The sequence below is a fragment of the Mesoplodon bidens genome (genome assembly GCF_964165515.1).
Source record: "Mesoplodon bidens genome assembly, chromosome: 18".
Lineage (NCBI taxonomy): Eukaryota > Metazoa > Chordata > Mammalia > Artiodactyla > Ziphiidae > Mesoplodon > Mesoplodon bidens.
In genome coordinates this window covers 1,478,261-1,503,750 of record NC_138175.1, presented here as the reverse complement: position 1 = coordinate 1,503,750, position 25,490 = coordinate 1,478,261, and the positions used below count along the sequence as shown (strand labels likewise).

The window sequence follows — 25,490 nt, the reverse complement described above, 5'->3', positions numbered from 1 at the left end:
GCTCTCCGATGAGCAGCCAGGAAGGAAAGCCGTCCCCAAGGCCCATCCTTCAGGCCAAGAGATACCTTGAGGGCAGCCCGCAGCCCCACGTGGTCCAGAGGGCCCGCCTGCTTGCGGGGAGGAACCCAGACTTGCTGGTCAGGACTTCAGATGGGCAGTGGCCACAGGGAAAGGACCACAGGGACCCTCAGGTCCCCCACGCCCCGGGTCTGAGGCAAGGGCTCATGATGACCCGAGTCAGAACAGGGACCCTGCACCCCAGAGGCCACGTCTGCCGCGGGAGGGCCACACCCCGGGGTTTAAACCCCAGTGACCTCCTCTGTGTGTGGCTAGATGAAGCCACCCCCTCAGAGGTGACACGGGCCGTGGGTGGGCCGTTATAACAGAGGGACGGTCCTGCAGAAATGAGAAGCCGCTGGCTAGCGGGCGCTCACTGGTCAAGTCCGAGGTTCAGAGTGTCCACGTGCCACATCAGCCCCGAGGTGGAATCGCTGTGCTGCTTCCAAGGGGCACAGAGAGGGCAGGAGCCAGCCCGGGGCCACAGAGCGGCAGCCTCACCCGCCGGCCCTCAGTCCCCTGATCTGGAGAACAGGCCGTGTCCACAAAGGGTGGAGGATCTGTTTCCAGCCCCGCCTCCCCGCCTTGGACGGCACCAGGCGGGCAGATGGGCCGGCGCTGCTGCAGCCGCGGTGGCAGCTGCTCTGGGAGAGGCGAGCGGGGAGCCGGTTCCACACCTCCCTCCTGAGCGGAACCTTCTGGATGTTTTGACTCATTCCACCAAACGGTCGCACAGAACCTCCAGGAGATCTGGGGTTGGGGCCCTGCTGAGTCAAAACAGCCCGGGGGTTTTCTGTGGAGGCAGGAGCATCCTCCTGCTCTGCCGGGGCTCTGAGGCCATCCCCTCACCTGACAGCAGGGAAAGCCGAGGCCACCACTGGCCCCGGGGTCTCCCCTCTGACCCTGGGAGGCTAGGCCAGGCCTGTCGTGAGCCTCAGGGCACGTGTGGAATCCGGCGGCGCTTTATCCGGGGCTGCGCCCTCATCTCCCGTGTTCCCCTCAGGGTGGGCTTCCCGAGGCCGAGAAGTGGGGGGCCCTGATTGCGGCCAAGGCCGCGGGGTGCTCCCAGTCACGTGACGCCCTCCCGCCCCAATAGTGTGACCATTTCCACGTGACTTTTTTTTTAAAAAGAGAGCGGCTAAGGAGGCCCTGGCACCTTGGAGGGAAAACCTGTGCCCGTAGGCCTCATCCTGACCCCCCCGCCGCGGCCTGCAGGGCGGCCTCTGTGCAGATGGTGCCCCGTGCGGGTGTGTGGGACTCGCTCGCTTGCCCTTCCTGTGATCCGGGGACACCCCACGGCAGTGCAGGCGCTCTGAGCTCAGTGTGGTTCAGACCCACAATCGACCAGCACAGCAAGCTTCCAGGGAGTGAGCGGGGCTGACCCAAGGGGCAACCCGGGCTCAGTTCCGGCCTATTCCGGCTCCACAAACCTTCCCCTCAGCTGCCAACGCCCTGAGGATGCCTGCGGGCCCTCCTGGTCTCTGAATGCCCATCTTCCGACCCTCTCCCAGCAGCGCAGGGTTCAGGGCACAAGCGAGCTTCCCCCTCCTCCCTCGTGGCAGGCCTCGGGGCGGATGGAGAAGGAGCGCCTGCCTCAGCCTGATCAGGAGGACAGGGTAAGTGCCAAATCCGCCAGTCACGGGGCCACAGCCTGACCGGCGGGGCCAGTTCCAGGCGTCCCGTGCGGCCTCACCCTGGGATCCCGCATGGAGGCTTCGGCCGCGGGCAACGCAGCCGAGGAGGCCCGCAAGCCTGGGAAGGCTCAGCTCCACGCAGGGATCTCCCGCAGGGACAAACTGGCCGCTGCCGTGCGGTCACGAGGGTGGGGGGCAGGCAGACCCCAGGCGATGCCAGGGCTCCCATCGGATCAGCCCTGCGAGTGCTTCAGTGCAAAGCCTGGCGCACAGGGAGCTCATGACTTTTTCATGCCTTAGTATTGTTTTTTTTCTATTTTTCGCCGGGCCACGCGGCACGTGGGATCTTAGTTCCCTGACCAGGGATCGAATCCACGCGCCCTGCTGAGGAAGCACGGAGTCTTAGCCACCAGACCTCCCCGCCAGGGAAGTCCCCACGCCTTAGTATGTATGCCACCACCTCCACCAGCCAAAGTCCTCAGTGCCCACCGGCGGTCCCCCGGCCGTCCTCCACCCTTCTCGGCACTCCTCCCTCGTGTCTCTCCAGCCACAAGGCCACCTCGCTGGTCCTCAAACGTGCCAGGCACACTCCTGCCCCAGGGCCTATGCCAGAGGGGCTGTGCCCTGGTGGCCTCCTGGCTCCCTCCCTTCCAGGCTTCAGCTCAATGTCACCTCATCAGAGAAGCTGGACCTGGCAACGACAGCAACGTCCCCCCAGCCATAGGCCCTCCCCCCACGGGCCCTGGTGGAGAAAATGTTCGTCGTCACCTTCGTTTATTGTCCGTCTCTCCCCAAACACAGTAGCAGCCCTGCAAGGGCAGCAGTCCGTCCGCTCGATTCTGGAACAGTGCCCGACGCGACGCATGGCAGGCCCTCAGGCGCTATTTGTTAAAGGAACGAGCAAGCACCACCGAACCAACCACGTTCTAATCGACGGCTCGTCTCAGCTAAATGTCACCCAGCTCTGTGCCAGCGTTTCACAGCCGCCGGGCGTGGGCTGTGCCGGGTAGCAGTGACCCCCACCCTGGGGTCAGCCTCCCAGGCTTCGTCCAGGAAGGAAACAGCTGGAAAGTGGGGTCACGCTGGAGGGGGAGCCCTGTGAGCAGATGTGAGCAGAGGCGGGGGGCGGGGAAGCACCGCCTGGAGTCAGAACGCAAACCCCCAGCCCCCACGAAGCTGGGGTCACGGTGGCTCTGGCCAGGCCCACTCACCCCCAGCACGCAGGGGGCTCAGAGGAGGAGTGAGGAACTGAAGCTCTGCTGCAGCTCGAGAGCTACAGTGTCTTCCAGTTTGGAGAGAAATGAAAAATCATCATCTCATGCACCTGGCCAGGCCCTGGGTATTCGGATTCTGCCGTGTCCAGACAGGCTAGGGGAGGGGCCGGTGCCTCTGGGAGGGGAGGGTCCATCTGTCCTTCTCCAGGGACAGCCCCACGTGGGGTGGGAGCATGGGTGCCCAGGGGGACACGCTGTGTCAGCTGATGGCGGACAGGCATGCCACAAGGTGCCAGCCTGCTCCTGGCTTTGCAGTGGCCCCGGAGGCCCGGGCTCCCTGGCAGCCAGGAAGGAAAATGCCTCATCTCTCAGTGGTTCCCGGGACGGGGCCGTCTTGGCTGGGGAGACTGAAGCAGAGGTGACCCGGAGTGATCTCCACCGCCCTCCCCTCCTCCGCCCCAGGCCCAGGTTCTGCAGGGTCCCAACCTCCAGGGGCCTGTCCTGACCCCCCCACCCTGAAACCTTCCGTAATTCTTCCTGCAGAAAGGGGGCTCCTGGCCACGCCACACAGGCTCCTTACACACGAGGAGTCCCCCATCCTGGGTGGCCAGAGGGAGAGTCTGAGGACATCACGAGGTGGAGACTCAGCGTCCCCGCCGGGCCCCGTCCAAACTCCTGACCCAGGAATCCGAGAGTCGGCCAGCACCTGGCGGTTCTATGCCACAGAATGAGGGGTGTTCTGGCCACAGCAGGCGGAGCTGGGTAACTTCTCCACGGGCTCGCCTGTTCCAGCGAGTTGTTTCTGGGGTGTGCCCTCTCCTGCCTCTCAGCTGCCCCTGGAGTGAGCCCTTGAGACGCCGCCATTTGGGAGCCAGCGGGGTCAGGTTGAGGTGGACGGCATGACCCTGGCTGCCTCCCCCCGTGGGCCCCACGCAGGCAGAACTCACGGCCCGACTCCAGGGCTGGAGAGCAGATGAGATAGCTGTTTGTGGAACCAAATACAGCGACAGCTTGCAGGCAGGCGGGCCCTGCTGTTCAAACAGCCCTCTCCCAGCACCCGGCGAGGGCATCCCCGCAGCCGCGACCCTGGCATCGCCGCGCGTGAGATGGGGGCGCTCACAGGTGACACACGCTCCTGATCCCCTGGGCCTCCTGTGTGTCAGGCTCCCGCCTGGGCTCTGGGGCAGCAGCGAACAGACAGATGGAAGTCCTGCCCTCACAGAGCTGACCTTCCAGGAGCGAGATGTGGTGCCGTGCAAAAAGGAGGCCCAGCGGGGAGGGGGAGGGGGAGGGGGAGGGGCGGCCGTGGGCACTCATGGCAGAGAGGACTGCTGGGTGGGACGGAGGGGGGCACTGGGAGCCACGTGTGAGGGTGGGGGGAGCACGCAGGCAGAGGGACCCGCCAGCCCCTGGTGTGCCGGGGAAACAGCAAAGGCAGGCGGGTCAGGGGAACGTTTTGCGGGGCAGGGCTATGTGGCCTTGAAGCCACCGCAGCAGTTTGGGCAATCTGGCTCTGTCCCCGGAGGAGCCACATCGGACTAGCTTTCCGGGGGCCTCTCCGGCTGCCACGTGGAGGCCCCAAACTGCCTGCCCTGTGAGTGGGGGGAGGGCAAGGCTGAAGCCGGAGACCAGGTGCAGAATGTTGCTCATGCCACGGACGCCGGACGCAGGTGCCAAGGAGACACGGTAACTGTTTACGGAACCAAATACAAGGACAGCTTGCGGGCAGACGAGCCCTGCCGGCCCAACCACCCTCCAGGCTCCTGGCGGGGCATCCCCGACAGCCAGTAAACACCACCCCGCCCCGCCCCGGGCCAGGGTGTGTCACCTGTGGAAGGCGACTCTGGGAAGCCGGGGGACCAGGGTGGGAGGCTCTTCTTGTGAATTCATCCCTCGAAACCTGGGGGACAGTGAGTTAAACCGAGTGACCACTCGGCACAGCAGTTCCTGTCCCAGGCGTGAGCCCAAGGGAGCTGAAAACACACACACACCCAAAAATGTGCACACGAAGGTTCACAGCTGGTTAGTCACACTCGCCAAAGGTGGAAGCAGCCCAGCTGTCCATCAACTGGTGATGGACACACACAAAATGTGCAGAGCCGCGCAGTCCAATCTCACTTGTTAAAAAGGAGTGAAGCACTGACACGTGTGACAACACGGACGAACCTCGCAGAGTGGCAGGAGGCAGTCGTGCATCTGAAACGCCCAGAACGGGCAGGTCCACGGCGACGGGAAGCAGAGCAGTGGGTGCCAGGGGCTGGGGCGGGGGGTGGGGTGGGAGTGAACACTGTGGGGTGTGGGTCTCCTCCTTTTGGGGTGATGAGAATGTTTGGGAATTTCATGGTGGTGACGGTTGTACAACATCGTGAATGTGTTAAATGCCACCGAACTGCACACTTAAAAGTGGTTACGGTGGTAAATGTTATGTTCTGTGTATTTTACAATAAAGAAGAAACCCAGTGGGGAGACGGAGGCAGGCAGAACATGACCCTGTCCTCCCCCTGTGGCCCGTCTGTGTTGCTAACAGCCCAGGACTGGGGAGTCCAGGGTGTGATGGGGACACGCTGCCCTCCCCGCTTGGCGGCCAGGGCCGGCCCACAGCAGTGCAAACTGGGAGGGTCATGGCCCTCTTCCCAGGCGCAAGGCTCTTGGTGACCTGGGGGTCCCAGCCCTACAAGTGGGCAGGAGGGTGGCTACCTTGCTGACCCCAACCCCGGCTCCCCTGGGGCTGGTAGCCCCAGGAAGGAAGATGGTGAGGCCGGGCCCCACTGGCTAGTGACCCGCTACCTTCCAACACACGCCCCGCATCTGGAGGCATGTCCTTCGGGAGTCAGCAGGGACCCTGAGGACAGTCTGCCTAAATAACCTCATGAACCACGAGGCCTAACTGTATTAAAGGCCCCTGTGATGTGAGGATTACCAGCTGGAAAGGGGTTTGGGTGGCAACTGAAGGAACCTCAGCCGCTTTAAGAATCAGATAAAAGCCTTCGGAACGCGGGGCGTTGGCACAGGTCAAGCCCAGGACCGCGTGACCACACTGACCTGTCCTCCCGTCCACCCCGAAGCTCCCAGGGCCGTACAAGCCCCGACACCTCCACTGACCCACCCGGGCCAGGAACTGTGCTGGTCCCTAACCAGGGATTTAACGATCACGATTGCAGAGATTCTGAAAAGGTTTCGCATGAACAGAGACGAAACCGAGGCTCCAAGAAACCATAGAACATGTCGCAGCCAAGGGCGAGCCTGTGGGCCGAGATTCCAACTGGGCGCTGACACCCTGAGTGAGGCTCTCCCACAACAAAGCCAGGCACGTGTGAAGTGACAAGCATCCTGAGACAGTCCTTGTCTACGTGTAGTGACAGGCATTCTGGGATGGTCCATGTAGATGGTGGTGACAGGCGTCCTGGGACAGTCCTTGTCTACGTGTAGTGACAGGCATCCTAGGACAGTCCATACAGATGGTGGTGACAGGCGTCCTGGGACAGTCCTTGTCTACGTGTGGTGACAGGCATCCTGGGACAGTCCATGCAGATGGTGGTGACAGGCGTCCTGGCACAGTCCTTGTCTATGTGTGGTGACAGGCATCCTGGGGCAGTCCATGCAGATGGTGGTGACAGGTGTCCTGGGACAGTCCATGCAGATGGTGGCGACAGGTGTCCTGGGACAGTCTAGGCTGGCTGCACAGCTCCCCTATGAGTGCCCCCGGGGCTGCTGCCCTCGGGACAGTCAAGGGAGGTCACACATCCTTCTTCTGCCTGGTTTTCACAGCCTTGCACACACACTTACGTGCCCCGTGTGCACTCCCCACGTGCACACTCACACACAGGGCTCCCGAAGCAGGGTGAGGTCCACCATGGGCCCCGGAGTGAGCGGCTCCCCCTCCACCAGGGACCTCCCTGCAGCCCGGCCCCCTCCTCACCAAGTAGACGGAAGCACACCTACTTGGTGTGAGCTGGGAAGCACACCTTTTCAGGCACAAGTGCCCTGGCTTCACACCGTCCTACCCACATGCTGACTGTGGGACAGAAGGGGCCTCTCCAGCCCGTGCTGGGGGCTCGGGCTCGATGCGCAGAGGGGGGCATGGTTCTCCTGGAGGAGCCCCACCCTCTCCGGTGCCCGTGTCTGCCCACATCGGTCCCCCAGGACCATATTCTCAAAATGCAAACCGGACCAGCCCCCCACCCCACCCCACCCAGCCCAGCCAAGGGGCTTCCCTGGGCCTCTGAGACTCCAGGGACAAAGACCAGAGACCCCTCCGGGTCCATCATGCCCCGCTGTCCTCCCGCCTGGCCCCGGCCCCCTGGCCTCTGTGTGATCTGTCACCTCCGCAGGGTCGTCCCCGACACACGCCTCACGGTGCCACACAGCGGCACCCCCAGCACCCCCACAGCAGCCCTCAGCACTGTGGCCACTTGAGAATTGCCTGTGCCTGCACCCTGCTCTGTCCGACGTGGCGGCCACCAGCCGGCCAACGTGGCTGCTCGGAACTCAGACTTAGAGTAGTGTAAAACACACGTGGAATTTCAAAGTCTTTTTTCTTTTTTTAAATTTTATTTATCTTTGGCTGTGTCAGGTCTTCGTTGCTGTGAGCGGGCTTTCTCTACTTGTGGCGAGCGGGGGCTACTCTTCGTTGCGGTGTGTGGGCTTCTCATTGCGGTGGCCTCTCTTGTTGTGGAGCACAGGCTCTAGACGCGTGGGCTTCAGTAGTTGTGGCACGTGGGCTTCAGTAGTCGTGGCTCACGGGCTCTAGAGCGCAGGCTCAGTAGTTGTGGCACACGGGCTTAGTTGCTACATGGCATGTCGGATCTTCCCAGACCAGGGATAGAACCCGTGTCCCCTGCATTGGCAGGCGGATTCTTATCCACTGTGCCACCAGGGAAGTCCCTCAAAGTCTTTTTTAAAAAAGATCTCAATAATTGAAAAAAAACGACAGCCTGTTGAAATGACAATATTTTGGATATATTGGGTTAAATAACATGTATCACTAAAATTATGTGGGTTTCCTTTTCCTTTTTCCCTTTTCTCATTGCGGCCACAATCGTAACTGACACAGTCTGCTCTGCTTGTGGGTGCTGGGCGCAGGCTGGGCTCACCAGGCCGTGGGGGCCGACGCGTCCTGGGAGAAGCCGTCATTCAGAGCATCTCCTGTGGGACACGGCCTCGGGGGTCCCAGAGGGCACATGGCATGTCCCACCCTCTAACAGCTACTCGGATCACAAACTGAGCAAACTCCAAACTTCCGTGAGGTGTCCGAATAGTCCAAACAGACGCTGGCATGTAGAGAGGCCGTCTCAGGGCTCCGTCCGCACACGATGGGACCCCGGGGAGTCAGCTGGGCAAAGAACACGTGAGGGGACAAGATCAACGGTTGGCGGGCCACGTGGAGAGGGTCTCAGCCAGACCCTGACCCTGCGCCTTCACGAGCCGGGATCTTCCCCAGGTAAAAGCAACGCCTGGAGTGCGGTCCAGTCCGTACTCCAAGATGCTTGGCAGATGGGGTCACAGCAAGGCAGTGTTGTCCTGTCCCCTGCCTGTAGATAGGCACCTGGCAGGGCAAGCACGGCTGCTCGTCAAGGGAGTGGATAGGACCGCGTTCCCTGTACTCTCCTGCCCAGATGTTCTCTACGACAGCAGAAGGACCTCTCTGCCAGGAGCACGGCCACCCCCGCCGTCCACGTCCGCGCTGCCAGCACAGCCTGGTGTGCAAGTGTCAGCACACACACACCTGCCCCTCCCTCCGCCCTGTGCACAGCCGGCTCAGACACGGAACGCTGCCGTCTGTGCTCTGCCCGGGGCAGGGGTGGCCGGTGCCCCACTCTGACTTCTCAGGGGCAGGGAGGTCGGAGGAAAGGGCTCCTGTGTTTACCGCGCTCACGAGTCCAGGCTGGGCTGGGTGGGCTCGGGAAGCCCAGGGCCCAGGGAGAAGTTGCACCAGCTGCTGGGGGAACCAGGTGTGGCGGAAACACAGAGGCTCTGGACTCAGATGACCTGGGCTCCTGAGTTGGAATCCCACCTCTGCCACCGAGGTGGGGCGCGATGACGCTACTGGCTGTGATGACGCCAGCCCCAGTTTCCCTCTGTGAGCTGGGAGGGGACCGGAGCATGGGGGTGCAGGGCACGCAGCCCCGGTCCCTGGCTCTGAGCTAGCTGCGTCCCCAGCGTGGGGAGGAGGGTCAGCAGGTGTGGGGGCCTGGGCTGCGCTGGAGGACACAGCCTGTCTCTCTGGATCACCCCAGTTTGGGCAGGAGGACGCAGGCACAGGCTGGGAATCAGAGAAACAGGGCGTGACTGCAGAGCTGTGACGGCACTGGCACTGAGTGTCCCCCAGAGAGGGGCAGTGACAGCCAGGTCTAGAGCCACCAATCAGCCAGATACACCCGACCTTTCACCCCTCATTACAACCCAAAGAGGGAGGAGCCAGTGCAACTGTATTTTACATTGAAATAGACTCAGAAAGGGTGAGTGACGTGCTGACGGTCACACAGTGACCAGGAGGGGAATCAGGATTCAAATCTCAGCAGTGGGGCTCAGAGAGGCCAGGGTGGTGCCCCTTCCCCTCCACACAGCCTGGGTGAACAAGACAGAGGCTCCCCAAGCTGGGGGGGGCTGTGGCCTCCTCTGGTCCTAAAGACCCTCCAGCCTCTCAACACGTCCCCCGCCTGCCTGTAAGGGGGGCCACAGCAGCTGGAGGGCTTTCCTTTCCTGCCGTGGCTTCACCCTGGCTTTCTCGGGTGCTCCCGGGTCGGGACCACGGGGTGAGTATTTCCCTGTGGGTCCCACGCGTGGCCCGGGGCTGTCAGGTACACAAGGAGCCCTCCGGACCTGCCCCGGCAGCTGCGGCTCCTGCCCTGCCCCCGCTGTGGACTGTTCTCCGCCCAAGTAAACAGAAGGCGCCCAGTGCCGGACACCCTCCCAAACCTCCTTCTGCCACGTCCACCACGCTCTGGCCTCAGGGGCAGTGGGAGGTCCAAGCACCCAGGCTCCGGGAGGCTGGAAGTGGGTGTGGACAGTGAGCAGGATGGACACCGGAAGCCGAGAGCGTGTGGGTGATCAGCCGAGTGGGACTGCGGGCGCTCTGGCCCCAAGAGAAGGTTTCCTCATTGCAGCCAGAAGCATCTTTGCTTTCCTTCCCACCGACATTTGGCTGCCGGTGCAGTCCCCGGGTTACGAAGAGCAGAAGTCCTGACTTCTGTTTTATTGCTGCAGGAAACTGCTGCACACGCTGTGTTCATCGGAGGCTCCACTCAGCCATGCACCAAGTGCCCCGGGTATGCCGTGAACTCAGACACGGGAACCGGGAACCCTCTATTCCTCACTTTCCTTACCCTGAGTTTCCACCCCTAGCGCCAGGCCTCTGCCTGGCTCTTTCAACGGAAGTTACAAGGGTGACGTCCTGCCCAGGAGTCTGTTTACAGATGCCAAGCCCTTGCTGGCATCTGTGTGCTTGGCTTAGGGACCCTGCCCTCCGCACTGCCTCATCTGGGCCCCAATGGAGCAGGGTTCCGGCCTCAGAACCGTGGCAGCAGAAGCACGCCTGCTCCTTTTTTGCCCAGAAGTCTGGGGGCATGATGCCCAGAAAGGATTTGGAGGTGTGTCCAACAGTCTTGGAGCCTGATTCTCAGAATACACAGAGTGGTGCCCGCACAGCCTGGCCTGGACCCGGAGACCCGCGCCTCTAGGAGCTGTGACCTCGTGCAAAAAAGTTGCCTCCACCAACCAATCCCTCTGAGCTCCCCCCTCCCCGTGAGCCTGGGCCCTCAAAGGCCACACCCCAGACAGACACCCACCAATCGTGAGCTACCAGCCTCCTCCTGCCCCTCCCTCGGACGCAGAGGCTCCAGGTGGGGGGGACATGGGAGTCTGTCGGGGGCTCTAAGGAAGCATGCTGCAGGCCCCATACTGGCCCTCCAGAGTCGGAACTTGGTGGAAAGCTCAAGGGGCCTGTCCACCCTCCGGTGGACCTCTCCCGGCCTCAGTGTCCCCATCTGGAGAATGGGACAGCAAGGGTGCCCACCTTCAGGGTTGTCCTGAGGTCAAATGAGAGGACACAGCCTGCCATCAGGGTGTGAGCTGCTGTTGGTGCTGCGTTATGATCACTCTACCCCCTGCCTGGATGACTACCTGTCCAGCAATGCAGCGATGGGTGACAAGCACCTTCCAGAGCCAGTTTGGTCCAGTAAATGCAACAGTGGCCACGTTCCCACATTTACAAGTTACAGAGTTCAGGCCCCCCGACCCGGGTCTGGGAGGTGACACCAGCTGCCCAACAGCAATGCCAGTGTTCTAACAGGCAATGTCCAGTGGCTTCTAGAGGACCTTGAGTGACAATGACCACCCCCCCAGCTCCTACCCCTCCCCTGTCCAGGGTGGCCTTGGGCCTCTGTGACCCAGACGGGGCAGAGGTGCTCACCTTCCCCCGCCCTGATCCCAGGTGGCCCCCAGCCCCAGGTGGTGCCCTGGATGTCAGTTACAGATGTGCCCCACGAGCCTGAGACTGTGTCCAGGTGAGGGCTCCGACATCTGGGGTGTTAACCCCTCCTTAGCACCCAGCAGTCACCAGCAGCGCCCCCAGGTGTGGGAGGAACGAACCCTGACAGGCAGGCCGGGGACGAGGGCCACAGACACAGCGAGGCCAAGGCGGCTGCTGTCTGGGTGGGGGTGGGGCACCCAGGCTCCCCTCATGGAATCGACACACCCCCGCCCCTCCCCGGGCGTCTGTGAGACGGGGAAAGTCCCACCGCCCCGCAGACTCAGGCGGTGAGTGTGAGCGCTGCGCCTGGCTGGGCAACGCATGCCTGGTCCCCAGGCTGACTCGTGCTGGCAGCGGGACAGACCACACGCGGTGAGAGCTGGGCCACGGGCAGGGCAGAGCTGCCCCACGGAAACGCCAGTTCCCGCCCCCAGAGCACCACTCATTAAGCACCTACTGTGTCCTAGCTCTTCACCTCACCCACGTTCTGGATTCTGAGCACACATGTGGGCACACACGTGCACACACTGACTGGCAAGGGAATTCAGAAGAACTGAATTCAACCACCACCCCGCAGGTCCTGCAGAAGGCAAACAAGTGGCTGGAAGGGGGAGGGCGCCGAGAGCGCCAGGGCACTTCCAGGTGGCAGGGAGATGCCTCCCCCGACACCACCCTCCCCTGCTGCCCTGCGACCAGCGCGCAAAGCCGCCCCCTACAGCAGCCTCGTGGGCTTGGATCCTGTGGATTAGTGACCCAGCCTGCCGGCGTCTCCAGATCCTTACGTAGGAAGGAAAATTAATTTCTTCCAGTTATGCAGAAATGAAAATATGTGGACCCAAATCAGAGAGATTTCCTGGAGGTGGTAACTCATTATGCGGGTCACCTGGTGACAGAGGAAGGGCTGGTGGGTGGCCCAGAGCAGCCCCAGAGGGTCCTGGAGAAAGATGTCCGCCCCACGTCCTCCAGCTCGCCAGCCCAGGGACCCTGGGTGGGCTTGCGAGCAACCGGGTACCACGTCCCTTCCCCCCCATCACACACAGATCAAGGCAACTCCAGAGAGAGCCGGATTCCGACAGAAAATTGGTCCTAATGTGATATCCCCTCCCACCCAGAGTCCGCCTAGCTCTCGGGAGCCCCAGGCGCCACATCTGTTCCTGTGCTCAGTGCCCCTACCCTCCTCTTCCCTCGCATCGTATGAGGGTGGCCCAGCAACGGAGCCCCACGCAGCCGGACTCTTCAGGGACCAGGCTGTCAGCTGCACAGAACAGAGAACAAAACCCCCTGCCTCCCTGGGACCCCCATGCGAGATCCCAGTGCCCACCACAGTGCCAGCCCTCTATGAGTGTGCCCTGCCCCGACCCAGAAAACATGCGGGGGCTGCCTGGCGTCCAGGGCAGGCAAGAGCTAACCCCCCCCAGGGGCCCAACCTCAAGAAGTTTCTCAAACCTTGAGGCAACTTGGGAGAGCGACGAGGGACACAGAATAGCTGTCCTCCCTGTCCCCGGCCAGCCCCTGTCCTCTGAGGGCAGCCGCCCTGGGAACCGCCTGTTTCTGGGTCCAGGGGAGGAAACACACGCCCAGTTAGACATAATGATTTGGTGTCCTGGCCGCTAGTCAAACTCAGGGCCTGATGGTTGCTCAGATCACCCCCCCCCCTCCCCCGCCCAGGAGCACAAGATCTCTATTCTCAAAGGAAATGTTTCTCCCTGGTCTCTGGAACAGGCCAGAGATCGGCCAGCCGCAGCCCAAATGGAGGGGAATACAGTTATTTTTGCGGGGGGGCGGCTGGCAGGGGTCTCCACTCCTACAGGGGTCTGAGCACACACGCAGTTCCCAGGGGCCGGAAGGCGGAACAGCCTGGGGCTGTGTGTTCAGAGCCCGGTGGCTCAGAGTGTGGCTTGCCACCAGCCCCGCCGCCTTCTGCTCCACGTAAGCCCGTCTAGGGCTGAATTTCCAGCCATCTGTCCCTCCACGTCGGCTCACACCTCCCTCCCCGCCGTTCCCACAGCCTGGCTCCCAGCCTGCCCAACATGCAGATGGCCGGTTCCCAAAGCGTGTGAGCAGAATCGCTGCCACGGGGCTGTGCCCGAGGCCCCGGAGCTGTCAGGATCCAGCGGCTGTTGTTTAAGACCTTCTCCCCACCCACGGGGAGTGGGGCAGGACCCCCCCCCAGGACTTCACCCCTAAAAATGTTGGACGGCCCCTGCGCTGGCAGGCATGTCCAGGAACCAAAACAAGAGGGGGAGGGGCTAGAAGGAGCTCTGGTCCTCCTCCCCAGCCTGGCCACAGGCACCTCCATCTGTCCTAGGGTCACCCTCTCTGCCCCCCAACCAGTCCCCTGTCACATGGCCCGAGGCCTCTTTGTCAGGAAGCGCGGGCACCGCAGGGGAACCCACAGGACTCCGCACGCAGGTCCCACCTTAGGTCTGACCACACCCCTATCAGGTCAAGCTCCCGCTCACTTTGGGGGTGGTCAGTGGGCGGGCGCTGACTGGGCTGGCCCCACCCCGCTGTGGGCTCCAACTTTGCAAAGTGGGGAGGGGGTGCCTCGGGAGGCCCACGCACTCTGCATGGCTGCAGGGAGACCCTAGGAGAGCAGCCGCGGGAGGAGTCGGGTGACAGCGCGGCAGCGCGCGGACGGACGGGACACTTACGGTCCGGGGGTCCGGCGGACGGGAGGCGATTGCACTCTCGCGACCCGGCTCCTGAAGTGGCTTTTCCTTCGAACTCGGTCCCTGCCTCCGTAACTTGGGGGCAATCCGCGCGCTGTCTTCTCGCGCCGGCCGCGCTCAGGCGCGAGACGGGGCCGGGGCGCGCAGGGCGACTGCCCGGGCCATGCCCAGTCGGGTTCCGGGCCGTTCACTCCGCCCGCCGGCCGCCCGCGCGGGAACAAAGCGCGCACGCCGCCCCGGGCGGTCTCCGGCCTCCGCGGCCCGCGCCCGGTCCAGCCGCCGCGCCTTTGGCTCGCGGGCGCCGGCTCCGGCTGCCGCGCGCTCGCCCGAGCGTCTCACGGGGCCCCGCGGCCCCCGCCCCGCGCGCCCCGCCTCCGCCTCCTGCCCCTCGTCGCCGCCGCCGCCGCTGCGCCACCTGCCTCCCGCTCGGCGCCCATCGCGCTCAGCTCCGCCCCGGGGCGCCGGGCTCCGTGCGGGGTCGGCGCGGGAGAGTGGCTCCGCCCGCCGCCGCCCAATGCCGAGGGCCGCCCCCGCCGTCCCAGCCACTCGGGCAGCTGCGGACCCCGGGGCGCGTCCTGAGAACTCGGCCGAGGGCGCGGGCCAGCCTTGGGGGCCGCAGGCTCTAGGGCGCAGCCGGCGGCCGGGAGCGCGGGTGCGAGTGTGGGGGCTGCGCGGGCGGAGTGCGGGTGCGCGGGGCGCCGGGGTGGGAGAGCGGCTGCTGCGGAGAAAGAGACGCGCGCCGCTCAGTAGGGAGGGATGTCCGTGAGGCGAGCGCAGGGTGCCGCGAAGCGAGGAGCGCGGAGAGTGTGGGAGCGCGGGATGTCGTGGTGGGGGTGTCGCGGGTGCCGCGGGGGTGGCAGTGTGGGTGCCGTGGGCCGGGAGCGCGGGCTGACGTGGGAATAGCCGTGAGGGTGCCGTGCAGGGAGCTCGAGTGGCGCGCTCGGCGGGCCCCTCGCCCGCGCCCACCCCCGCCGCCGCCTCCGCAGGCCGCGCCCTGGGCGGGCGGGTGGGGGCCTGGAGCTGAGCGCGCCGCCGCGCACACCCACCTCGGAGCAGTCGGCGGGCGCCCGCCTCGCAGTTTTACAGCCGCGGCGTCTGGCGTCCCGGCGGGAGGCGAGCGGCAGGCGTCCCTCCTCCGGCCGCCGCGCCCCCCCCGCCCGCTGCCTGCCGCCAGCCGCCAGCCGCCTGCCGCCTGCCGCGTGAGCCGGGCCGGGCCGGGCCCGCCTCCGCGCTCAGCCGGCAGGGGGCGCCCTCCCGCTGCGCCCCGCACCGCGCGCCCTGGTGGCCTCTGCCCCACGATGACCGAGTTACGGAGTGGAGTGCGGGGGCGCAGGATCCCGGCTCACAGCTTCTGGCCTGGGGCGTTTGCGTGTGCTCGGCATTTATCTGCGTCCCATTCGTTTAATGTCACCCTGCAGGAACGCCCAAACCGCTGCCCTGGCCTCTGTGCGCCCCGCTTCTCCTTGCCTGCAGCCCTCGCCCTACCTCCCTACCCGCACCCACTTTGCCTCTTTCCCTAAAGTGCTTTGCGGCATATCTGGTGCATTTGCCCGGTTAGTACATTTTAGCAAAATCGGTGCCTTTTCCCTTCCTTCTTCCTCCAACAGACACAGACTGTTTCTTAGAGACAAGCTGGGGTCCCAAGGTCACGGTCTTAGGAGACAGAGGGGCCAGAACTTCAGAACAGTACAGCCCTGGTTTGCATCTCATTTGGCATAAATCTGCATGCCAAGATCCAAGGTCCCCAATTCCCAAGTATAAAAATACAGCAATGTGCCAAAAAATATCCTTTTTCTTGACTGAGCCCTGCCCACTGGGGCGAGCTAGGCAGAGGAAGCTGGTGGGAACACAATGCAAGGCTCTGGGGCGGGGGGAGGCACCATTGCCCCATCCTGGTGGCCACCCCCAGGGGCACTGCTCCGGGGTCTGTCAGCTGGGTCACCAACTAGCCATGTGGCCCCCACCAGTCCCGTGACCTCCTGGGCCTCTGTCCTTGTGGAAATGAGGTGTGTGGTGAAGGATTACTTGGAACACAAATGTCTGGCATCTCCCATCCCCTGGCTTTCAGAATGTGATCAGGTGTGGACCCCTCCTGTCCTGGGGAAAGAGCAAAGGGTCCTGAACCCGCGTCACAGAAGAACGTGGATTTGAAAGCAAGTGTTCCAGACTTCATACATCAGTGTTTATTCATACCGGCTCCCTTACTTCATGGACCCTGAGGCACCACAGATTTTAAGATGCACCATCATTTTAAGTGCCACTAAGAAAAGAGAACACTCTCCCCGTTATAATCCTAAGATGCCTCTAGATTTCAGATATGTTAACATGCCACCAGCGGGCTAGGTGGAGCATTGAGCATCAAACAGACAGCCGGAAGCCAGCCTCAGGGGCTTTCGGCCAGGCAGGGAGGTGGATCAACGGACAAGCACCAGATTCTCACAGAGCATTAGCAGAAGCTGGGTCCAGCCTGGGGTCTGCTGCACCTTGACCCCTACAAACAGCACATGGTTGTCAGTTCTTTGTGTTAAATTAGCAATTGCAGGAGCTTCCCTGGTGGTTCAGTGGGTAAGACTCCGTGCTCCCAATGCAGGGGACCAGGGTTCGATCCCTGGTCGGGGAACTGGATCCAGCACGCATACTGCAACTAAGACTCCGCATGCCACAACTAAGACCCAGCCAAATAAATAAATAGATAAATATTTTAAAAATTATCAGTTGCATTGTCACTGGTTTAAGCAGGGTGCTGAATACCACTGGACACATGACAGATCCCAAAACACCAAGAATAAGACTGCAATCATTAGAGACCACGCTCAGGTCCCGAGCCAGCCCAAGGGCTCCCGTGTCCCACCTGGGAGGACTGAGGCCTGTGGTGACTGGGTCCGACGGCCGGCCAGGCCAGTCTGGCCACATCACAGTCATGGTGAGTCACTGCAGGAGCTGTCACATTGAGGAGGATTTGCCGGGGGCAGGCACTGAGCTGAGCACAAGCTCTGCATTTTCCCACTTAGTTATCACCCATCTGCCAGGCAGATGCTACTGGAACCCCCATTTTACAGGTGGAGGGACTGAGGCTCCGACCGGCTGCATGGCCACACAGACCCACACGGGTGGAGGCTGAATGCCCATGCTGCTGCTACACTTTGGGCTCCCTTTTGCCTCCCAAGGCTGGTTTCTCACTCTGGAAATGGCCCAGGAACAACCCCTGGGTCTCTGGCGGAGCTGGAGTCCCACCAGGCCAACTTGGCCTGGGCGTCCAGACCACCAGCCACTGCAGACCACTTGTCTTTAAAAGTAATTCTGAGGGACTTCCCTGTTGGTCCAGTGGGTAAGACCCCACACTCCCAATGCAGGGGGCCTGGGTTCGATCCCTGGTTAGGGAACTAGATCCTGTATGCATATCGCAACTAGAGTCCGCATGCTGCAACTAAGAGCTGGTACAGCCTAAATAAATATTAAAAAATAGTAATTCTGAGTGATGGTGGACTTCCTCAAACATGTATCTGTTATGTGTAAAAATCTTCGGCAGAAGTTTAAATTAGCTGCCAAGCGTATAAAATCTGACATATTGTTAAATATGAGTATTTTGAAATAAAAGGGTGGCTGATGGGCTAGAAGTGATAACGGTTTGATAGGCATCATCGTCCGTTTAAAAACACGTGAACAGGGCTTCCCCAGTGGCGCAGTGGTTGGGAGTCCGCCTGCCGATGCAGGGGACGCGGGTTCGTGCCCCGGTCCGGGAAGATCCCACATGCTGCGGAGCGGCTGGGTCCGTGCGCCATGGCCGCTGAGCCTGCGCGTCCGGAGCCTGTGCTCCGCAATGGGAGGGGCCACAGCAGTGAGAGGCCCGCGTACCGCAAAAAATAAATAAATAAATAAATAAATAAAAATAAAAACACGTGAACGAACTCTTAACATCTGCATTTTCACGAGCTCCCCAGCTGACACAATGAGCTTTTAGACACACCACCAAAAGCCTGATCCATGAAAGAAAAACTGGATAAGTGGACTTCATTAAAATTTAAAAACTTCTGCTCTGTGAAAGACACTATCAAGAGAACGAAAAGACAAGCCACAGAATGGGAGAAGATGTTTGCAAGACACATAACTGATGAAGAACTGTTAGGTAAAATATATAGGGACTTCCCTGGTGGTCTAGTGGGAAAGAATCTGCTTTCCGATGCAGGGGGCGCGGGTTCGATCCCTGGTCAGGGAAGATCCCACATGCCGTGGAGCAACTGAGCCCACGCACCACAACTACTGAGCTCGCGCGCGTCAACTAGTGCCCACGTGGAGAGGCCCATGCACTGCAACAAAAGAGCCCACATGCCTCAACAAAGATCCCGCATGCTGCAACTAAGACCCAACACAGCCAAAAATAAATAAATAATAAATCTTTTAAAATATATATGTATATAAAGCCTCCTCTCTGACACCTGAATTTTCACACAGCTCCTTACCCCCCTCACCGTATATTTCCATTCCACCCAATAGAATTTTGTCCTAATGTATTTTCAGTTTGAAAGTATTTAGATTCCCCTATCACACAGAACTATGTAAAAACATTGGAATATCAAGATTATAAATGTTCTCTCGTGTTCCAGTTTGTCTTCTGGATTGGGTTATATTAATTATTATATTATAATTATTATTATAATATTATTATTATTATAATGTAATAATAATAATAATTATTATTATTATATTATTGGGTTATTATAATTATTGGTAGTATGCAGCTGATACAAAGCATGTGAATTTATTACACATTTTGAGAATTATTAAACATAAAAGGTAAATTTTTATTAGAAATATCTCTCCTAAAAAGAGGGGTGGGCAGATTCTGTGGAGTAGTTTGTGTATCCTTCCATACTTATTACTTATCGCCAGGAAAAGACAGAGTTCCACAGGAATCCCATTCCTAGCGTGGGTGTTTAATGGGAAAGTGTGAGGAACCCCAATCACACAAATAAGTGGATCAGGACCAGAGGCTGACGTGCCCTAGTGATGTCACCGTGGCCTCCTTCCCTCAGTCTTCTGCCCCGAACCCCAGGTGACCAGTCACAAGAGCGATTTTGAGGACGGTCAGTTGACAAGTCCATAGGCCTCCCTCAGTTTTGTGGCAAAGACTGGAAATGGCCCGAACTGCAAGAAGCTGTGTTTGCTGCAAGTGGGGAGACGGAGAGGAGGCATCGTGGGGGGCCCAGCAGGGAGACACCGGCCTTTCTGTGGTAAGTGAGAGAGGGATGACTATGCAGAGGAAGCTGGGAAAAGGGGCTGCACCCGGGCCCAGGTGGGCGGTATCCTGCCCTGGCCATCAGCCATCTGTGTGGGCATCAGAGTCTGGGGCTTTGAGTCGACCACGAAGGCAGGGAAAGAAGCCTGAGCAGAGAGAGTCCTGGGCTCCAGTGTGAAGCCCCCACCCCAGCCCCGGGGGCATCTCTTGGTTCCCCCCGGCCCCTCACACAAGACTGGTCCCACCCGGATCCAAGGATGGCTCCTCCTGCAGAAGGGGAGGCCCACGCAGAGCCCCAGGCAGAGAGACACCAGCAGGGCTGAGCGGGAGGTCCGTGAGGTCACCCTGTCCACCTGGCTTCAGGGCTGCAGAGTAAGATTGTGCCGGGAGTACACTCCCCCAGCGGACAGGCAGGGAAGGCAGGTGCGGCTGCGTTGGGGGCAGAAGTGCCTTCCTTTGTCCTCACAAAGGCAGCTCTGCATGTCACCAAGGGGCCCCGTCAACCAGCTCTGAAATACCTTCCTGGTGTGTCCGCGGGGAACCCTGCCTTCCTGGGCCTCTGGCCCCCCACCCCCACTCACTCGCCCCTCTTCCTCCTCACAGGCCCAGCCCCCACTTGGTGTAGGTGTCCATTCTAAACATCCCCGCGAGAGCTGCTCCAGGATACCGCTCAGCCCTGGACCCTGCCCAGCCAGACACAGTCCATCTGCAGGTTCAGAAAGCGGCTCGTTCTTGACTCAGAAGTGGGCATGTGATCCCACTCCAGCCAGTGGGATGTGCGGAGAGGGGGGTCTGGAGAATTTTCTGGCTCCCACGTGCCTAGAGGAAGCTTCTGTGTCCTTGCTCCTGTTGCTACCCCACGGCCAGCACCCTGAGGATGACGCTGATGCGGGGCGGGGTGGGGGGAGATGGACGGAAAGGATGGGGGCCTCTCAGAGCACTGTTGGGCTGCTGAATCCCACCATGCTTCCTGAAACCCACCATGAAACCCACCATGCTTATGGGACTGCTGGTCCAATAATACATTTCCTATTGTTCGAGCTGGTTTTAGCTGAGTCTGTTTCTTGCAACCAAAAGCATTCTAACTATATGCCTTCCTTTCCAGAGGGTCTTGATCTCAGCCATCTGAGGGCTGCTGCAGGTTATTAATTATCACTCTTGATGCAGAGGGTCTCAAATTTAAGATACATCAGAATCACCTGGAGCGACTGTGAAAATGAAGGCTCCTGGGATGGGGACCTGGCAAGTACTGAGGTACAGAATTTAACGGGCACCAAAGAAACCCTCAGTATACAAGATAAATCACATTTTAACCCAAATTTTAAAATATTAGAATAAATGACAGAAGTCCACATGAGCAAAGCATCAAAACTTTAAATAAAGACGGGACTGCCATTACTGATTTCTCCTTTTGGGCCAGGCTCCACAGCCGGGCACTGCCTGGCTCCTTCCCCTGAGATGGGATTAGAAGGGCTGGGAGGCCCAGGAGTCTGCATTTCACAATCATCACTCTGCCCTTTCCTCCACGTGGTTCTGGGGAGGGTAAGGCCGCCTTGTGGGAAACAGGACCCCAAAGCCTGACTCAGGTCACTCACAGGCTGGCTCCCCCTGGTGCTCAGGCCAGCCCTTCAGGTGGAGTCAGCCCGGCAGGTGGGCAGGCTGAACTTCCTACCTGGATCCTGGGAATGGGAAACAGCCTCCGGGAAATGCTTTGTTCTGGGGCACGATGTGAACAAGTGGCCGGCACTGTCTTATTTGGTCCCCCCAGAGTTCGGCCAAGGCCAGAAGATGGGGCAGTGGAGTGGAAGTGAGACCCGGAGGGAGGGAACCAGCAAAAGCCACCGTCCACCCAGGGCTGGAGAGGCGGGAGGACACGGATTTATGCAGCAGCTCCTGTCCCTTCCGGTGGGGCTGCTCCAGGGACCCTCGCTCCCCGCCTGCGTCCTCCCCTGCGGTGGCGCTGGCGCAGGGGGAACACAGGTGAGAGTGGCTGGGGGCTGGTGGTCGCGAGCCAGCAGGTGAGCGCAGAAGTGGGGGCAACGGCATGTGGGCGCGGCATGGGAGTGGTAGGGGACTAGGGGCGTGGGTGGGGATTAAGGATATGGGCGGGGCTGGGAGTGGGCGGGGTGTGGGTGTGGGCGCGGCCCGAGCAAGGACTGAGGATCTGGGCGGAGCGCCAGGACAGCGGCCAGCTAGGCAGAGCCTGGACAGACGCCGCCGGGCTGGACTCCCTATCCCTCCGTGGGGCTCCTTCCACCTCGCCCAGGGCTCCTCAGAATCCTGGAGTCCTAGGAGATGCCTCTGGGGGCTCCCAAGCCTTGACTCCAGGTCATTTATTTTTACCTATACCAAAGCTTTGTCAGGAATCGGTATGACAGTCACGTTGTGAGAATTGTGAAGTCAAGTTCTCTGGGCAAAGCCGTTAAATATCCTGTGTGCAAAGCCAGGCAGCTAAAATCCCAGTTCCAGGCTGGGCCAAATGCAGCCCCGGCCAGGTGTTCTCAGAGGACCTCTCCTGTGGCGGGGGAGCAGCCACCTGGCGTCCCACCTGCGCAGGGGCGGTGCTAGGTGCTTCAGACACGCTCTCATCCAAACCCCGGAACAACCCCGGGGGCAGGGAATGATCCACCTTCCTGCAGATGAGGAAACCCAGGCCCAGGGAGACCAAGAACCCACAGAGGGTGGTGGCGCCGGGGGTCCCAGAGGTTCTCCCAGCACCCCAGCCCGGGCCCCTCTTGGCTGCACTGCGCTGCCAGCCCTACGCTGCTCGCTTCCGCCCTGTAATCTGGCCGGTCACACCCTGCCACCTCCTGGCCCACCCATCTACCGGCCTGTCCACGCCTTGGGTGACGGGTCACGGGAAAGGAGACCGCGGAAGGGCGGCCCATCTGCCTTCCAGATTGCAGGGAGGAACCAAGGAGGCGGCTCCCGAGGGCTGGGCACTGCTGGGAGGCCCAGGAAGACTCGGATGTGGCTCAGGGCCCGGGGTAGCAGAGCTGCGGCAGTGGAGGCACAGTGCCTGTGGGGACCGGACATGGTCACAGCGGCAGTTTGTTCCCCGCACCCAGTTCTCTGAGGGATTCTCGGTGAAGTCAGAAAAGGAAGGTTTCCACAGACTTTCACTCACCTAAGTGCCCTAGACTCCAAGGCTGTGGGAAACACGGACCCTCACTGGTGATCACAGGACCGTGGGCTAAAAAGCCAGATATGCTCCCACCTGGAGAAATGGCCACACTTAAAAATGAAGATGTCCAGTGTGGGTGAGGGTGCTGGTACACAGGCCGAGTGACATTTCCCCACGGGGCATTTCAGCAATAGTTGCCAAGAGCTGTAAACAGATCCAGCAATTCCTACACTCAGATTTATCTACCAGAGGATGTTTCTTACATCCTTACGTGTTTCTTTCTTAAACATCACAGTGCAACAGTGAACATCAGAAGTGGTACAAAGCCCACCCAGAAGACGTAGCTGGGTGAACACTAAATACCTAAGGAAGGGACCGTGGGGTACCTCATGCTCTGTTGGCAAGTGCAGAGCAGAGAACGGGGGTGTGGAGGTGGGAGCAGGGGGTGTAACAAAGGACTGTAGCACCGTATGCGAAAATTGCCACAAAGGAGTAGAGAATACAAACATACAGAGCAAAAATGGGCAAAGGATGTGCGCCCGTAATAATTGCCTACACTTGCAGGGTTTTCCTGCAAAACTTCCCCTGAGCGCTAGATCCATTTCCCAGGTTCTGGTGATAATAAAGCGATAGTGGCGGTCACTGCAGTGGGGCATCCGCCCTGCGCTGGGGCGCCGCCGGTGTCACAGCCCACCTGCTGCCCCCTCTCAGTGCCTGTACCCAGGCCCACCCTCCGTAGGGAACACCCCGGCCTTCCTGTGAGCTCACGAGGCGCCTGTCTTTCCGTCATTGCACATACAGCGTGTTTACCTGTGATTTACCTGTTCCCTAGTCTCCCTCCCCCGGGGCAGGGCATGTCTGTCTGTTCGCCACCGAGTCCCCAGGGCCTCACGTGGCCTACACCCTCAATGAGTATTTGTTGAGTGGCTGCATGAGCTCACTTAAGCTTCATGCAACTCTCTGAGAGGTTTCATTATTCTCATTTTATTTTATCTTCACCTTCCTTTCTCTTATCTGCATATTTGGATTTATCATTTTATTTTTGCTTTCTTAAGTAAGGGAAGATAGCAGTTAGTTTTTAAAGTGCACTTGCAGTGCACGATCAGGGTAGCTGCTCTGGTGCCAGGCCTGTGGCTTCTCAGCCCCGGCTCCAGTCACAGGCTGCTCCCCGGCGCCAGGGTGGTACCCGGCTCGGAAGCCTGTGGGCAGCACTAATTGGGCCACAAGGAGGGCATGTGACCTGGCTGGGCCAATCACAATCCTTCCCTGGAATTTTTTGAACTGGACCAGAGAAAGGGAGCTTTCTTTTTGCTCGGCTCAGGAGGCACCCCCACAGCTGCTTGGGGCCGTCTGCTCTGACAGGTGGAGAGAGCCTGCCCTGAGCATGTGCTGGCTGGACCAGGGTCCCTGAAGCCAGTCCCACCCTATCCTTCCTGGAGCCTGTTACTGGAACCAACACATCAGGGTCCTTCCTGAGCTCCAGGGCAGGGTTTCTATCACCTGCAAGCATTGTACCCTGACCACATGCCCCAGCAACCCCACTGTGCACACGGGGAGCTCGGCCTGGAGCAGCTGTGGGCAGCCAAGCTCTGTGCGTGAGAACGATGAGAACAGCCTGTCTGCTGCGGCGCCACAACCAGGGCAGGCCCAGATGGACCACCCCAAGCCCACGTGCCTCTCCCACTCTTACCCCTGGAGCAGGGGCGCCCCCGGGCCTTCTCCTGCAGGGGACCCGCAGAGCACCCAGCAAGACAGACCTGTGCTGCCACGCCCCCTCAGGTATGTGCAGCTCCCTACCTGGAAACTCCTGCCCTAAGCGCCTCTCCGCCGCAGGAAGCTGCCAAGAGGCCTTCCCATACTGCCCTCCCCGAATCTGGGGGAGATGCCCTCCTGCACCCTCCTCATGGCCCCATCACAGCTGCTCATGTGTCCCCAGGAGGTAGGGGACCCCCCGATGCATGGCCATGGCTTCCTGCCCCCACGTGTCCTGGGGTACAAGTGTCCAGGACTCACACACAGGCTCTGCAGAGACTGCTTTACTGTGTCTGCTCTGGAATGAGTGGCTGATGGAGGGCCATCCTCACCCGCAAAGAAAACCCCACCTGCTCCTCATTTGGGCCTCAAATATTCCTCGAACACCGTCCTCCCCACCCCCACCCCGCGCCCAGGGGCACTAAAAGAGGATGAGGCACCAGGCGGGGAAGGTGGGTCCCCCCCCAGGCTCCCTGGATCCCCTTTTGTCCTCCCTGTCCCTCAATCTGTCCACAGTGTTTCCGGGGGCACCCTCAGCATCCTCAGCCCATGACCCTCAACAGAGGGCACAGAGAAAGCCCTCACTGCCTGGGAGGGGAGGGTGGGAGGCGGGTCATACAGGTGAACAGATCTTGGAGCTCACCAGGCCGTCTAATAATTTCAGACAGGGAAATGGACGGAGCCTCAGAGAGGGGGTCCTTCTCAGTTCTGGGACTGCGGGGGTCCAAAGTGGGACATGACCCTCAGGGACCTTTTCCTGCCAAGAGGCCCGGCTTGTTCGGGGGCAGGGAGCCCGCCCAGCAGAGGTGTGACCACTCGGGGCTGGTCCGGGAGCAGCTCTGAGGCTGGACGGAGAAAGAGCCAGGTCTGCCCTGGTGCCATGGGAGAGCTGTGCTTTCTTGACAGATACTAGGGGACATCGTCCCCTCCTCCCTGCCCTGCCTGGGCAGCCGTAAGACAAAGGTGGCCATGCCTGGTCCCCCAAAGTCAGCCCCGCCCCCTCCCCTTGTGTAAGAGATGCAACCCCGGCTTGCCCAGAAGACAAACCCACGCCAGAGGATGTGCCACTGTAGCCGCACTTCTGTGCGGGGCCGCGCTAGCTGGGGGTTGATGAGCCGCCCAAGCAAGCATGTGGGGCGCTGACCGGTGCCCCCCAGTCCTTCCCAGACGCGCCACCCACGGCCCGCTCTTGACACCCCTGTTCAGGGTTGGCAGAGCTCCAGAAACGGCCGCCCTCCCACCCACACCCTCGTGTCTGGACATGGTAGGGTGACAGGGAGGGTGCTGAGGACATGGGCAGGATCTGAACGCGGTGCTGTATGTGGAACACG

General features: G+C 60.7%; 1 protein-coding gene across 3 annotated transcripts in view; it reads right to left on the bottom strand.

Annotated features, from left to right (window-relative positions):
• The window catches only part of CBFA2T3 (CBFA2/RUNX1 partner transcriptional co-repressor 3), an 85,932-nt gene that overhangs the window by 43,617 nt on the left and 16,825 nt on the right, over positions 1–25,490 (bottom strand). The window contains exon 1 of one of the 3 annotated variants that reach the window (XM_081216657.1): positions 14,030–14,187. The exons of the other annotated variants lie outside the window; for them this stretch is intronic. The gene's annotated coding sequence lies outside the window, so the exon portion shown is untranslated. Of the gene's footprint in view, positions 1–14,029; positions 14,188–25,490 lie in introns of those variants that run through there. 3 annotated transcript variants of the gene reach the window in all.